Source organism: Coenobita brevimanus, chromosome 79, assembly GCF_032717465.1.
Source record: "Coenobita brevimanus isolate Jiangsu-jjx chromosome 79, ASM3271746v2, whole genome shotgun sequence".
NCBI classification, from domain to species: Eukaryota; Metazoa; Arthropoda; class Malacostraca; order Decapoda; family Coenobitidae; genus Coenobita; species Coenobita brevimanus.
Window position 1 is genome coordinate 32392634 of NC_137032.1, and position 17346 is coordinate 32409979.

Below are 17346 nucleotides of genomic sequence, written 5' to 3' on the forward strand. Positions count from 1 at the left end.
ACTCTTGAAAATGAGTTTAATCTTGCCAGTTGGGGTGTTGTAGGCTGGTGGTCCCTTCTTTCCACAGTACCTGGGTGATGGCAGGGTGATTAGTTGTACAGTTGACTCACCTGCACAAGTCCTTTCACCTTTCTTGCATTTCTTTATTTGTCTGTCTATCTATGACCAGACGCCTCGATCCCGTAAGGAGTAGCCACAAACAAATTGCCTCCATGTCGCCCTTTCCCCTACCAATTCGCTGTCCTCCCCACAACTAACACCCCTCCTCTCTCATACACCTCTCCATTCCATCCCTCCATCTCATTCTCTGGTCTCCCCTCCTCCCTTCCACCTCATGCACATACTCGCCTAGTTAGTCTCACTCCAGCGTACACCCCGCTCTAACCTAATGCCTCCACTTCATTCCTCCTCATTCTCCGGTCTCCCCCCTCCACCTTACTCACTTCACTCTCCTAGTTAGTCTGTCACTCACCACTCTCCCAGTTAGTCTCTCATCACACTACTTTTCGAAGTCCATAGAGGGAGAAACAGAAGTGATGTGACCATGGATGGCTTGGGTCCGTCATCATTATGTCTTGCCATTTTAAACATGATTTGGTGCCACGTCCACAGTTAATACAATAAATGGATAAATAAATAGGTAGGTACATCAACTGATAGATAAATAAATAAGTAAAGAAGCTGCCATGTACAGGTCCTTTGATAAACATGAATCAGTTGGTATTTCCTTGCCTTTGTGTTGAATTCCTTGCCTTTGTGTTGACTTCCTTGCCTTTGTGTTGAATTCCTTGCCTTTGTGTTGAATTTCTTACCTTTGTGTTGAATTCCTTGCCTTTATGTTGAATTCCTTGCCTTTGTGTTGCATTCCTTGCCTTTGTGTTGACTTCCTTGCCTTTGTGTTGACTTCCTTGCCTTTGTGTTGCATTCCTTGCCTTTGTGTTGCATTCCTTGCCTTTGTGTTGACTTCCTTGCCTTTGTGTTGACTTCCTTGCCTTTGTGTTGAATTTCTTTTGTAACATGTTCTTGACCCGTATTCTCGTAGGGTAAAGGGGCTCCCTAACATCTCCCCCTAAGTGATTTATTTTGTTTATTACTCCCTGCTATCTTCTTCGGTGTCTTTTAATCATGCCAGTACTACCACTTTCTGCATAAATGACATACAAATGGATATTTACCAGCCATATTAAAAAATAAGTAGCTGAGGAAGAGGTGCTAGGGAGCTTTCTCAACCGACGAGAATCCCGAGCCTTGCCTTAGGGTGGGGCCAAGTGTCGCCTGGTGGTCTAGTGGGTTAAGGTGTCCAGCTGCATGTGGCTCATGAGAGTTTCATCTGAGGGCTGGTTATTGCCCACCTAATGCCACTCATGGAATAGTGACTGGTCACGGGCTTCAGATACCTGAACTGAATAATTTGTGCTCCTGAAGGGGGGGATAAAGTGTTGATAGTTTTTTTTCCATCCATCCATCCATCATCTAATCCTACGTTGCCCCATGAGGAGCGTAGGAGCTCTGGGCTAGGCATGTTGGTCCTGACATTTAAGATGAGATTGACCAGCCTCACTCATCCCTGAGTGGCATTACGTGAACAATAAACCCCAACCACCCCTTGGATATAAACCTTCACTGGCTCAATCCGATTGGAGCACTCCATTACCCACTAAACCACCAGGCACCAAAATTTGGTTATATGGTTACCACCCAACATAGTAAATGGTTTCCTGGTGTACAGGAAACCATTCGGCTTGCCATTTAGTGTAGAGTCACCCACAGGCAGATGGAAGAGAAAAGAATGATTGAAAGTCATTTCTGCCTATGGGTGATTTTTTTTTTTTAATGCAAGGAAAAGGAACCAAAGGCCAGAAGCCCGCAAGATTATTCCCTCCAAGAAAATACAAAAATACGATAACAGAGTAGTTTCAAAATTCGTTCATTTGGATATGCCTGGACCCACCGCATTTAAAAGACTAGAGATCATAGGCAGTAGGAAATACAGACAGGAAGACTGTCTCAGAGTTGACCCCTTGCATACATGAAGGACTGGCAGTAACAATTAACTTTTGCATATGATTAGAGAGTTGGACAGAAAAGGATTGATAATTTGTTGCTAGACGGGTGCTATGCGCCCGCCGTATTGGTGGAGGGATGCACGCAGACAGTTCAGAGGCGGAGTGACCATTGTAGCAGCGATAGAAAAAAGGAAAAGATGTAGATGGATTATTATTACTGGCCTGAAGGATGGAGCTAGGAGTTGAGGGGCGTGAAGGATGTATTGGTTGTGGTGGCCCAGTTCAGTTGACGTGTTTTTGATAATACTTACATTTTTGTATCTTCTCTTGTTTCTAGTTGACACCATCTCCAGGTGGGAAAGATGATGATGATGATGTAGCCTAACCAAACCTAATGAACTGCTACTGTTTTGCTTACTTAGTCTTCTTCTCCGCGTCTTTCACAGTGAGTGAATCCTTTTTGCATTTTTTCGAATATTCCAGCTCAAACACTTTGCAGAAGAATTCCAGATAGGTTTTGTCAGGTGTGTCGCAGATTACCTTGTATGTGCAGCTGTGGAAGACATTGTGATAAGTAAAATATCCATATCTGTTCACATAGCAGTCTATAATGTACGAAAGTGTAGGGATGGCACAGTGATGATGATGATTATGATAATAATATTACGAAAGTGTAGGGATGGCACAGTGATGATGATGATAATAATAATAATAATAATAATAATATTACGAAAGTGTAGGAATGGCACAGTCATGATGATGATCATGATAATAATAATAATATTACGAAAGTGTAGGGATGGCACAGTGATGATAATAATAATAATAATAATAATAATAACTAATAATAAAACTAATAATAATAATGGTATTACTACTACTACTACCGGTACTACTGCTGCTAATACTACTACTACTGCTGCTGCTGCTACTACTACTACTACTACTACTACTACTACTACTACTACTATTACTACTACTACTACTACTACTACTACTACTACTACTACTGCTGCTGCTGCTACTACTACTACTACTACTATTACTACTACTACTACTACTACTACTACCACTAAATAATAACAGCAACTCACTATTCATTGCCATTATAGCCCGGGTAGCCAGGCGTATCAATCTGCACTCTGTCACCAACTTGCATCGTGGTAACAGAATTACACGCTACAGGTCCTATCAGTTCTCTCTGAGTCGAACCCTGGACCAGCGCACTGACCACCAGGGACACACACAGCACCGTGCTCTGCATTCTGTAAGGTAGGCCAGGAGTGCTGGGTTAGGTTGGGTTGGGTAGGGTTAGATTAGGTTAGGTTAGGTTGGGTTGGGTGGGGTTAGATTAGGTTAGGTTGGGTTGGGTTGGGTGGGGTTAGATTAGGTTAGGTTGGGATTCTTGAAGAGAATCTAGATATATATATATATATATATATATATATATATATATATATATATATATATACATATATATATATATATATATTTTTTTTCTTGTAGCAACCAGAGGGTCGTGTTAACCTGAAGGAAATCGATTGGTGTTAGGTAGAATAATAAGTAAAATAAATGTGTCTGCGACAGGAGTTAAGGTCTGTTGTTGTTTTATCACAGCGTATATGCAACAGGTCAACTCTGGAACTGTCTTCCTTTGTTTGTATTTCCTGCTGCCTATGACCTCCTGTCTTTTAAACACAGTGTGTCTGGGCATCTCGAAATGAACGGATCTTAAATTGGGGTCTGAGTTATGTTGTTTTTATTTTTTCTTGGAGGAAAAAAAAGGTAATATACTTTCCAGCATATATCATGGAACTCAGTGACAATGATAATATGAGTGCACTATATCTTTGCCATGGCACTTCTTCGTGACTATACTCTTTTTATTCTAATTTGGCTTAGATTTCCTTCCCTTTGTAGCTTATTTCACATAGCTCAGTAGCAGAATAGGACGGTACTACAGCTTTGCATCCTTTCCACGGCACATCTTCGTGACTAGCACTACATATTTGGCATAGCACATCTTTGTGACTATATATAGTTCTTTTACCTTGTCCTGGCCCGGAGTTCCATCCTTTAGCAGGTTGTTTCAATGCATAGCTCGATAGCAGAATAGACTCAACATCCTTTCTATGGCGCTTCTTCGTGACTACCAACATCTGATGCTAATTCATTGTTACAGCTGAGATTATAAGAACGAGAGATGTCCATTTTAGGCCAAGTTAGTATAATATTACACCTCTACATCTTTTCAGTGGCGCTTTGTGACTAGCATTAGCTTCTAGTGCTAAGCCTTTTTTTTATCCGCCATTGTTCCGTATGGTGAGGATATAGGAATCACCCCTGTCTGTCCGTCTGTCCTTCTTTGCGTCAGGGCCTGTATGTCAGAAACTAGCAGGTGGATTGGCTTCACATCACAAAGAAAGATAGAGTATGTGTCGTAGTTGATGCCTGTGTATTTTTTTTTTTTAAATAACAGAACAGAGGAAGGAAAAACAAATGAATAAAAAAGAAAATAATCCATACACCAGATTACTGGTGTCTTCTTTTCATAAAATATCTGTAACAGTTAGACTTGAACAGCTGTAGGTTGAAGTTTGGAGGGAAACAACTCTGGGGAAGCGAGTTCCAAAGAGATGCAGTACAGGAAATGAAAGAATTCTGATAGGCAGAAGTTCTGCAATATGGCTGAGTGACATTCCAGTCATGAGCGCTACCAGATGCCCGTGTAGCACGAGGGAAGGCATGGAGAGGTGGCACCATGGACGCAACTTTGAGCATTTGCCATAAAAATATCTGTAAAATAATGCAAGGGAGGCAACATTCCTTCTTACTTGCAGGGGAGGTAGTTTATTTGTAATGGCAGGGTTGTTAATGATTCTAGCAGCTTTGTTCTGAATTTTGTCTGGTTGTTTTAATGCAACCTCTCCACATCCATTCCATAAGGGTGAGCAATATTCAAGCTGGAGCACGCATGCCTCTTGTAAATTACGAGTATATGTAACTGCTCGTCAGTGAAGAAGTTACGGATTCTGTACAATAATCCAAGTTTCTTTGAGGCGGTTTTAGCAAGTGATCTAACATGAGAGGTCCAGCTGAGGGCATTGTTAATTGAGACGCCGAGAATTTCAATAGTTTTGAAGATGGGAATATTAGTAGTACCGAAAGTATTATACGAATCTGGCAATATCTGTCTGTTAGTAAATTGTATATATGTCGTTTTACTAGCATTAAATGAGACAAGGTTGTTTTGTCCCCATTCACTGATTGTAGATAAGTCTTAATTTATGGAGATGGTTGCACTGAGTTGAGAGGTAGAGACATTAGACTTTGTAAATGGGTGTCTGAGTGTAAATGAACTATGTAGTGTTGAGTCATCTGCATATGAGTGGATGGGATATTTTCTGTACTTTCCGAGCTATGATCATATAAGGAAAAATCTGTCTTGATAAGTTGGTTATGTATATTGGAGATTTCAATCCAACCTGCATAAGTAATCTTAAGATGAAACTTGGCGGATCGATCCCTAAGAGTTTATTGTTATTATTTTTTTTTTTTTTAATCCCCACAATTAGTGTACTTCTATCAATCTATCTATTGCCAGACACCAAAATCCCGCAAAGCCATTTGACACTGAGTTAGTTGTTTTACAGGGAGGGGCACCAACCCTCCACCAACCCACTTGTTGACACGTAGGGAGCATTAGTGTACGTAGTTTATTCCCCTATATATATGAAATTGCTATACTTATTAGTGCATATATATATATATATTATTCTTTACTACATGGTGGGGATATTTCTTTGACAAGGGCTAGTTACAACTGAGAATTTAAGATGGAGAGATATCCGTTTTAAGACAAGTTAGTGTACAACGAGTATAGTGTCATGTTGTTGTGGTAATGGAGGGTGGAGAATCCTCAATATGATACTTAGTTATAGTGAAAAGAATATAATTTTGTGTTAATGCATTGTTATAACTGGAGGTTGAGATGGGAAAGATGGCCAAATTAAATTGAAGAATCTATTCAGGATGTTGAGTCAGCAATTTTAGGCCAAGTGTGAGTGAAAAGAGTATAGTTTGTTGAGAGAGAGAGAGAGTCACCAGCAAACACTCACCTGAAGGAAAGGGTTGTGAGAGGGTCAAAGGATTGGTGGAGCCTGCCCGCCCTCTCCTCCTCCCCCGCCTTATATACCATCGCATCAGGTGTGTCCACGTGTGCCCAGGTGTTACGCGGGTGAGTTATTTGCGGAATGTTTGTGCGTGGGTGGGAAGGGAGGGAGGGGGAGCTTGGGGGGTGGGTGGGAGAAAGAGGGGATTCTTGTGTGTGTGTTTGTGTGTGTGTGTGTGTGTGTGTGTGTGTGTGTGTGTGTGTGTGTTTTTGGTGATGCTTCTAGGACGTATGTGGGTTTGGATGGGGATGTGCATGTGGGTGTTGGTGTAAGGGTATGTGTGTGGAACATTTTTACGTGAAAAGTCGCATCCAACTCACATAGGGAAATTAATACACACACACACACACACACACACACACACACACACACACACACACACACACACACACACACACACACACACACACACACACACCGCAGTATATCTCCAGCTTGTATGACGCACGCACTGAAAAGCCTATGGAAAAAAATTCTGAGGGGAAGAACTTGACACATTGGGCGAGGCGTGAATGAGGTAACTGATAATGGTGTCAGATGGCGTTCACTGCCCATCTGTTGGCTTGTGTCGCATTCCTGGGTCTGTATTCTCGTTGGGTAAGGGAACTCCCCAACACTTCTTCCTTAGCAACGTATTTTTTGGACATGGGTGATTAAAATCCATTTTTGCGCTGTTTATGCAGAGTATGGGGATGCTGGAAGGATATATATAGAACAGAATACGATAACGAGGTGTAATAAGCAAAATAAATGGCTTCGAAAAAGGTATTAGGGAGTATTCTTAATGCAAACACAGGACTTGGTGTGGTTAATATCCTTTTATTGCGATTCTGCAAAGATTTATATACGGTAACACAGATTAGGACAGCAAAATGTGATAAGTAAAATAAATTGCTTAGGAAAAGGTGTAATACGGTTTTTGGTGTAGAGGGTAAGTGCTGGAGGGAGACGCCATCATGTGGTGGCACTGATGGTAATGGTTGGTGGAGCTGCTGACTATACACAGGTCCTTTAGAGAGGGGGGGGGTATGATTAAAGTGTAGAAAGGGGTGTGAGTAAGGGAGGTTGGAGGCTATAGGAGGCATGGTAGGCTTATTACTTGCGCAGCGAGAGAAGCAGCGATGTTTACATTCAGATGAGAAATTAGCGGCACGACACAGCCTGACTGCAATTTTTTTTTTTTTTTTTTTTTTTTTTTTTTTTTTTTATAGTGCATAGAAGGAACCAAAGGCCAGGAGTACGCAAACTGTTTCCTCCAAGAAAAAACAAAAACAATACAATAGAGAGCCAAATTAAGGATCCGTTCATTTCAAGATGCCTGGACACACTGCATTTGAAAGACTGGAGATCATAGAAAGTAATGAAACAGTTCCATAGTTGATCTGTTGCGTACATGAAGGACTGGGAGCAACGGTTAGCTCTTGCATTAGAGAGGTGGACAGAAAAGGGATAATTGTTTGCTGCTAAACGGGTGCTACGTGCCCGTCGTAGTGGTGGAGGGCTGCAAGCAGTCAGTTCAGAGGAGCAGTGACATTGAAGTAGCGATAGAAAAGAGATACAGATGCAACAGTGCTGCGAAGAGACGAAGATTGAAGGGAACCAGTAAGAGGAGGAGAGTTAATGAGATGAAAAGCCTTTGTCTCCACCTTGTTCAGAAGAGCTGTATGTGGGGAGCCTCCCCACATGTGGGGGTTTACACCACACAGGGGCAAATAAAACCCGTGTATAAAGTCAACAACTGTTCAGGGGTAAAGATGGTACAGAGTCGGCTTAGCACACCTAATCTCGTGGAAGCAGAGTTTACAAGAGATGCAGTATGATCTTTCCAAGATACATCTCGAAAGAATGAAACCCCAAGTATGTTTAAAGATGATGCAAGATTGAGCTAATATTATTAAAAATTAGAGGGTACTCCTGTCGAAGATTTTGTCCGGTTGATAGATGTAAGACAACTGAGTTTTTGATGTATTAAAAAAACAAGATTACTTTTACCCCAGTCTGAGATATGAGTCAAGTCAGACATTAGGTGTGCCAGAACTTCATCCCTTGTTTGTTGAAGTAACTGCTGAGATGGACACAGTGGGAAGCCAATGGAAAGGTGAAGGATGGATTCATCTACATATGAGTGAGTAGGATTAGATGTACAGCTTAGAAGGCCATTGGTGAGTGAAAGGAAGAGAGTTGGTGATAGGACAGAGCGCTGAAGAACACCACTGTTGATAGATCTAGAAGAACGGTGGCCATCTACAACAGCGGCTATAGAACGACCTGAAAGGAAGCTAGAGATGAAGGCGCAGATAGAAGGATTGGAACCGTAAGAGGGCAGTTTGGAAGTTAAAGATTTATGGCAGACTCGATCGAAAGCCTTTGAGATGTCAAGTGCAGTGGCAAAGCTTTCGCCAAAGTCCCAAAAGGAGGATGACCAGGAGTCTGAAAGGTAGGTGAGAAGATCGCCAGTGGAGTGTCCCTGATGGATCCCAAACTGACAGTCAGGAAGAAGGTTGTGGTAGGAAAAATGCTTTCAATTTTTTTTATTTTTATTAAGAATTGACTCGAAAACTTTTGAGACATAGGATGTTAAAGCAATTGGGCGATAGTTAGAGGGTTGGGAATGGTCACCCTTCTTTGGGACTGGCTGAATGAGAGCAAACTCCTAGCTAGAAGGAAAGGTACAAGTTGAAAGACAAAGGCGAAAGATTTTACCTAGGCAGGGTGTAAGCACAGAAGCACAGTTCTTGAGAACAACAGGAGGGACCCCATCAGGCCCATATGCCTTGTTAGTATTGAGGCCAGTGATGGCAGAAAATACATCAGTTGAAGAAATTTTAATGACAGCCATGAGGATGTCTGAGGGGGAAAGTGATGCAGCAACAGCACCGGAATTGTTGAAGGTGGAATTGGAGGAGAAAGTTTGAGTGAAGAGATTTGCTTTATCAGTAGAAGAAATAGCTACAGAGCCATCAGAGTCGAAAAGAGAAGGGAAGGATGATGAAAGGTTTTCGGCAAGGTGCCAGAAGGAGCAGGAAGAATTCGAGTTGGAGAGTTGAGAGCATTTAGTACGAATGAAATTATTTTTAGCTGAACGAAGATCAGACTTAGCACGATTCCAGGCAGAAAACATATAAGAGATGAGATTCAGGAGTGGGTTGGTTCCACTACCTTTTGTAGGCCTTCTTGTTGTGGACAACATTAGAACAAGCGTGATTAAACTAAGGTTCTTGTGCATTAACCGGAGAGTATGAGAAGGGAATGTATGCTTCCATGCCTGAGAGAATAAGTTTCATAATGCACAGGGCACACACAGATGGCTTCCGGCCATGGATGCAATAATAAATCCAGGGAAAATCAAAGAAGTACTGCCTGAGGGCCTCCCAATCAGCAGCTCCAAAGTGCTGCAGCCGTCGCTTCTTTGGAGGGTCCACAGGCCTTAATGCTGGAGCAATACAGCAGGTTATGTGATAAGGTTGTGATCGAAGGAGCCCAATGGAGAGGAAAGATTAACAACATAAGCGTAAGCAGAGGGATTAGTTGTAAGGAAGGGGTCAAGTATTTTGAAACTCTCTCCAAGGCGGTCAGGGATATGGGTAGGGTACTGTACAAGCTGCTGTTGATCATTAAGGATAGAAAAGATGTAAGCTTGTTCACCAGGTGGATCAGTAAAAGGAGAGGAGATGGTTATCAGAAGCTAATAACTTTTCTGCTATGTGAGGTAGAGAATTTATTCTTCCAGCTGATAGTAGATACATTCAACAGGTTTACTTATTAGCTGTATATTTACTCATGAGACCAAAGAAATCCCTTGGAATCCCAGCTTTCCTAAGGAACGTACCGAGGGCTTCAATTGACATTCTCCACCATGAAATCGAATTAAAAGTTATTTCCTGCAGTAACACTGTTTTCTTGCATGAATTCCAACAAGTAATTATCGGATATTAATCATATTGCGTTCATGATGTTACAAAAACGTTTTTTGTATGTTTGGGGATGAAATTGCCCTGTTTCTGTGTTTTATCATTCGATCAGTAGCCGAGCGTTTACCTATGCAGTTCGTTGACGCAGCAAGTCGAGAGTAGTGATCATTGCACGTGTGGTAAATGTTACGGCGCATCGCTATATGCACATCCAGAGGGAGAATGTCAGAATGTAAATATTTTAGCATAATTATTCTTCTGTTATTGTTCAACTACCGTACGAGAAATGTTGTAAGTTTACACCAAGATGAAATTATGGTGATAGGTTTATGTACAAACGCTCTCCCGCTCGTCACACGCTCACAAGGACACTTTACTGGTAATAAGCTGGGTAGACATTGTGAGTATATGAGAGAGAGAGAGAGTGTGTAGTGGATGGAAAGAAGGACAGAGGGAAAGAAAAGAAAGAAGGGAGAACAGAGAGAGAGTGTAGTGGATGGAGGGATGGAGAGAAGAACAGAGGGAGAAAAAGAAGGGAGAAAAGAGTGGTGAAAGGGGTAGGCTCTGGAAAGAGAAGGAGGGGGGGGAGGTATGAAGACTAATGAGGCTAGGGAACTGACGAGAAAGGTGGGGGGGGATATAGAAGCAGACGAGGGTAGGACACTGACAAGGGAATGAGTTGGTTGGATAAATTTTGTACAAAGAGAGAGAGAGAGGATGACAGTAGTTTGACATTGTTTTTCTAAATCAACAGTCTTCGGATTGTCTCTGTTGGATAGGTAAATATAAAGCTACGTTGGACATGTGTAACTCAGTTTGAATGATTCAAAGAGAGAGAGAGAGAGAGTAAATGTTGGGTGGGGGGAGAGACAGGTTAGAGCTCCAGTTCTTTATACAGGTTAGAGCTTGAACTCTTGAATAATAAATAAAGAGATCAAGCTTTCACCTGTTTCTTTCTCCCACCCAACGTTCCACATGGTGCTGATTTCTTTGCCCACCTTCATATTCTTTCTTGCTTTCTGGACCAGACCTCACCTCGTCTGCTGAGGGGAAAGGAGGCGGGATGATGATGATGATGCTTTTTGCTTTTCTGTCTGGTGGTTTCTTTCCCTCGATGATGTTAGAGTCAGTTGTCATCATCATCATCACCAAGATCATTATCACCAACATTTTAATCATATTGCCATCACCATCTATCTATATATTGCCTGACGCCTTAATCCCATAAGGGATAGCCACAAGCAAATCGCCTCCATGTCGCCCTGTCCCCTGCCATTTCATTGCCCTGCTCCAAGCTCACACCCCCCTCTTTCATACACCTCTCCACTCCATCCCTCCATCTTATCCTTGGCCTCCCCTTCCCTCTCCCCCCTTCCACCTCACTCACACTTTCCTCGTCAGTCTCTCACTCTTCATCCTCTCCACATGGCCAAAACACCTCAGTGTGTTTCTCCTAATGCTTCCTATCACATCCACATCCACACCACAACGCTCCTTCACATCCTCAGTTGTCATTCTGTCTCTCCATGTGACTCCACATGCTCCTCTCAGGTAACTCGTACATACCCCTAATGTTGATCATCAGCATCGTCATCCTCTTCATCATCATACTCATTGTCACGATCACCACATACGTTTATTATCATCATCACCACCACCACTACAGTTTTTGGTAGGCCTATAATCATATCACCATCACCACGCACATTCATTTCCACCATCATTGTCACCCTTCGCATGCTCACCAAAATCTTGAAAATACCACCCTCCATTTCCCCCCAAAAAGGCAAATTGAAACCACAAAGGCTGAAGTGCACTATATTATGGCCAATGCATATATATGTGCACAGAAACTAAAAATATATATCAGTATTCCACTATTAGGACTTCAGTAGCCAAGAGTTTATATATTAGCAGAGGACAGTATACGAAAGATGGAGGTTAGGGGTCCTTCTGATGGTGTGAGACCCGTGAGAAATATTTCTAAATCTTTAAGTTAGAGATAGTTCTGACTCTAACATATAAGCCTTTTTGTGGGTTTCATTAGTGGTGGATTTTTTTCAGTTGCTCTCCAAGACCTTACCGATTTATTTATGTATTTATTTATTATTTGAGAGCCATATTGGTTTTGCAGTCCGTGAAGATTAAAGCCTTGCGTCCGGGTGGCATGTATACATGACGACCTGGGGACATCTGGGTGAAATGTATACATGATCTAGTGTTTTGTAGTGTTGTTGTTATTGTATTATTATTATTGCATGATGTTATACTAGCATATTTATCATAATTTTATATTATACGTTTGGCTGAGAAATTATGTTTAAATAACAGTGATTTTTTAGAAAAGCCCCTGCTGGTGGTTTGGGTGGTGAAAACAAGCACCACATTTGATGGGTTAAGGGTTAAACCAGAGAGAGAGAGAGAGTTTGCTTAAAGAGGAGGTCGAATGAGAATGAGAAAAGCATAAGAATACAGAAAAAGGTGTAAACCACAATCAGAGAGAGAACCCCTGATAGAGAGGTCCAGATATCATACGTTTATTTAAGATCAACGAATCTGTTGTAGTTTGGTGTTCCATTGAGGCTTCAGTTGTAGTTCAAAGGTTCAAGCAAGGAGGATTGGGTTTACCGGTTTGACTTTAGAGGGTTCAGTTGGAGTTCAACGGTTCAAGCAAGGAGGATTGGTTTGGCTGTAGAGGGTTCAGTTGGAGTCATTCATAGGTGCTTCAATTTGGGGTTCAGGTCTGGCTTGTTTGGTGGTTTGGTTCATTTGGTGGTTTATGTGGTGGTTCAGTTTCAGGTTCAGATGAGAGGTTGGTCTGGCAGGAAGGGTCAGGTGTGGGGGCTGGTGGTGGTTCATTTGAGGTGCTTCAGTTAAGGCTTCAGGCGTGGGATTCATTCGGTGAGTTTGGTCGTGGGTTCACATGTGGTGGTTCAGTCGTACATTCTTTGGGTTTGGCTTCATGTATCATATGGGGTTCAGGGTTCTAGCAGTCAGGTGTGGTTGTTGTTGTGGTTGTGGTTTCGCAGGGTTCTGGGGGTGCTTGGGAATCGCATGTGGTGGTGGTTGTTGTGGTGGGTGGTGGTGTGGTTGTTGTGGTGGTGGTGGTTGTGTTGAAGTTGTGGTCGTGGATGGTGGTGACTGTTGTTGTGGTGGGTGTTGATGTGGTTGTTGTTGTGGTGGTGGTGGTTGTGTCGAAGTTGTGGTCGTGGGTGGTGGTGATTGTTGTTGTGGTTGGTGTTGTTGTGCTGGATGAGAAATAGCATGCAACAGAGGTTGTTGTTGTGGTTTCTGGGGAGGTTTCGCATACTTCAGTGGTTGTGGTGGTCACCGCACGACACCACGCGTAACACCTGGCCCCCCTCGCGTTGTTACTTGCGTCACTCTTGAAAGTGAGTTTAATCCAGCCTGTTGGAGTGTTGTAGGCTGCTGGTCCCTTCGTTCCACAGTACCTGGGTGATGGCAGGGTGATTAGTTGTACAGTGATGGAAGGTTGTAGCACTCCGGTGTGGTGGTGGTTGTGGCGGGTTCCGGTGTGGTTATATTGTCGTAAGTGTTTCAGTTATGGCTTCATGTGTGTTTCATTTGGGGTTCAGGGTTCTAGCAGTCAGGTGTGGTGGTTGTTGTTGATGTATCGCATAAGGGAGTGGTTGTTGACGTTGTGGTGGTGTCTGAGTCTATGCATATGACGGTTGTTGTGGTGGTGGTTGTGGTGGGTGCTTGGGTATCGCATGTGGTGGTTGATGTGGTTGTGGTGGGTGGGTGGGTATCGCATGTGGTGGTGGTTGTTGTGGTGGTTGTGCTGGGTGCTTGGGTATCGCATAGGGTCATTGGTGTGGTTGTGGTGGATGGTTGGGTACCGCATGTGGTGGAGGTTGTGGTGGTCACCGCACGACACCACGCGTAACACCTGGCCCCCCTCGCGTTGTTACTTGCGTCACTCTTGAAAGTGAGTTTAATCCAGCCTGTTGGGGTGTTGTAGGCTGCTGGTCCATTCGTCCCACAGTACCTGGGTGATGGCAGGGTGATTAGTTGCAGTTGACTCACCTGCACAAGTCCTCTCACCTTTCTTGCTTTTCTTTATGTCTATCTATCTACAGTATATAGCCAGACGCTTTTATCCCGTAAAGGGTAGCCACAGACAAATTACCTCCCTGTCGCCCTTTCCCCTACCAATTCGCTGTCCTCCCCACAAGTTACACCCCTCCTTTCTCATAAACCTCTCCATTCCATCTCTCCATCTCATTCTCTGGTCTCCCCTCCTCCCCCCCTTCCACCTCACATACTCACCTATTTAGTCTCTTGCTTCACCTTACACTCTGCTTTCACCTAGCCTAACGCCTCCATCACTCCTCTTTGGTCTCCCTTCCTCCCTCCACCTTACTCACTTCACTGTCCTAGTTAGTCTCTCACTCACCACTCTCCCAGTTAGTCTCTCATCACACTACTTTTCGAAGTCCATAGAAGGAGAAACAGAAGTGATGTGACCATGGATGGCTTGGGTCCGTCATCATTATGTCTTGCCATCTTAAACATGATTTTGGTGCCACGTCCACAGTTAATAAAATAAATGGATAAATGCTCCTACGCTCCTCATGGGGCAATGTAGGATTGGATGATGGATGGATGGATAAGTAAATAAATAGGTAGGTATATCAACTGATCGATAAACAAATAAGTAAAGAAGCTGCCAAGTACAGGTCTATTGATAAACATGAAGCAGATCGCATTTCCTTGCCTTTGTACTGAATCTCTTTTGGAACACATTCTTGACCCGTAGGCTGTTCTTGTTGGGTAAGGAGGCTCCCTAACATCTCTTCCTAAGTGATTTATTTTATTACTTCCTACTATCTTTGGTGTTTTTTAATCATGCCAGTACTACCATTTTCTGCATAAATAGCATACAAATGGATATTTACCAGCCGTATCCTTAAATAAGTAGCTGATGAACAGGTGCTAGGGAGCTCCCTCAACCGACGAGAATCCCGAGCCTTGCCTTAGGGTGGGGCCAAGTGTCGCCTGGTGGTCTGGTGGGTTAAGGTGTCCAGCTGGATGTGGCTCATGAGAGTTTCATCTGAGGGCTGGTTATTGCCCACCTAATGCCTTTCATGGGGTGGTGACTGGTAACTGTGGCTTCAAATACCTGAGTGAATGATTTGTGCTCCTGATGGCGATTTGTTGACGGTGGACTTTTTTTTTTTTTTTCCCAAGAAAGAAGGAACCAAAGGCCTGAAGTCTTCAAGATTGTTCACTCCAAGAAAACATGAAAGTAAGATAACAGAGCAGATTCAAGAGGTGTTATTTGGAGATGCCTGGACCCACTGCGTTTAAAAGACTGGAGATTGTAGGCAGTAGGAAATACAGACAGAGGAAGACAGTTCCAGAGTTGACCTGTCGCATACATGAAGGACTGGGAGTAACGGATAGTTGAACAGAAAAGGATTGATAATTTGTTGCTAGACAGGTGCTATGCGCCCGCCGTATTGGTGGAGGGATGCACGCAGACAGTTCAGAGGCGGAGTGACCATTGTAGCAGCGTCAGAAGAGAGAAAAAAGATGTGGATGGATTATTATTACTGGCCTGAAGGATGGAGCTAGGAGTTGAGGGGCGTGAAGGATGTATTGGTTGTGTGGTGGCCCAGTTCAGTTGACGTGTTTTTGATAGTTCTTACACATATATCATCTCTTTTCATGGTTCTAGTTCCCACCTCATAGCATCTTCATGTGGGAAAGATGATGATGATGATGATGATAATGATAATGAACTACTACTCATTGGCTTACGTTTGAGATGTCGTTGCGTCTGCCACAGTGAGTGCATCCTTAGTGCAGCCTGGCGAACTCTGCAGCTCAAACACGGTGCAGAAGAATTCCAAATAGGTTGTGTCAGGTGTGTCGCAGGTCACGGTGTATGTGCAGCTGTGGAAGACATTGTGACAAGTAAAATGTCTCTGTCTGTTTACGTAGTAGTCTATAATGTATGAAACTGTAGGGATGGCACAGTGATGATGATGAGCATGATAGTAACAACAACAATAATAATAATAGTAATAATAATAATAATAATAGTAGTAGTAGTAATAATAATAATAATAATACAAACATTGATAACAATAATACTACCGCTGCATCTGCTTCTGCTACTAATTATAGTAATAATAACTCACCGTTCATTGCCATTATATGTCTGGTAGCTGGGCGTATTAATTTGCACAGTGATAAATATGATGTTAATAATACTGTAATTATAATTAATAATAAAACTCACCGTTCATTGCCGTTATAGGTCGGGTAGCTGGGCGTATCAATCTGCACTCTGTCACCAACTTGCATCGTGGCAGCAGAACCACACGCTACAGGTCCTATCAGGGTCGCCTGAGTCGAACCCAGGACCAGCGCACTGAGCACCAGGGACACACACAGCACCGTGCTGTGCATTCTGTAAGGTAGGCCAGGAGTGCTGGGTTAGGTTGGGTTGGGTGGGGTTAGATTAGGTTAGGTTGGGTGGGGTTAGATTAGGTTAGGTTGGGTTGGGTGGGGTTAGATTAGGTTAGGTTGGGTTGGGTGGGGTTAGATTAGGTTAGGTTGGGTTGGGTTGGGTGGGGTTAGATTAGGTTAGGTTGGGTTGGGTGGGGTTAGATTAGGTTGGGTTGGGTGGGGTTAGATTGGGTTGGGTTGGGTGGGGTTAGATTAGGTTAGGTTGGGTTGGGTGGGTTTAGATTAGGTTTGGTTGGGTGGGGTTAGATTAGGTTAGGTTGGGTTGGGTGGGGTTAGATTAGGTTAGGTTGGGTTGGGTGGGGTTAGATTAGGTTGGGTGGGGTTAGATTAGGTTGGGTGGGGTTACATTAGGTTAAGTTGGGATTCTTGAAGAGAATATATATATATATATATATATATATATATATATATATATATATATATATATATATATATATATATATATTATCTTTTTTTCTTGTAGCAACCAGAGGGTCGTGTTAACCTGAAGGAAATCGATTGGTGTTGGGTAGAATAATAAGTAAAATAAATGTGTCGGCGACAGGAGTTAAGGTGTGTTGTTGTTTTATCAGCGTATATGCAACAGGTCAACTCTGGAACTGTCTTCCTTTGTTTGTATTTCCTGCTGCCTATGACCTCCTGTCTTCTAAACACACTGTGTCTGGGCATCTCGAAATGAACGGATCTTGAATTTCGCTCTGTTACCTTACTTTATTTATTTAATTTTTTGAGGGAACAATCTTGCGGGCTTCTGTCCTT

The 17346-nt window shown here is 42.9% G+C and overlaps 1 long non-coding RNA gene across 1 annotated transcript; it reads right to left on the reverse strand.

Annotated features, from left to right (window-relative positions):
- Nucleotides 1-2420: 2420 nt before the first annotated feature.
- LOC145409085 (uncharacterized) lies at nt 2421-16464 on the reverse strand. The gene is made up of 2 exons (XR_013899041.1): nt 16358-16464; nt 2421-2559 (listed from the first exon to the last, which is right to left on the reverse strand). It is a non-coding gene; the product is annotated as an uncharacterized LOC145409085 (long non-coding RNA).
- Between the last annotated feature and the right edge of the window lie 882 nt (nt 16465-17346).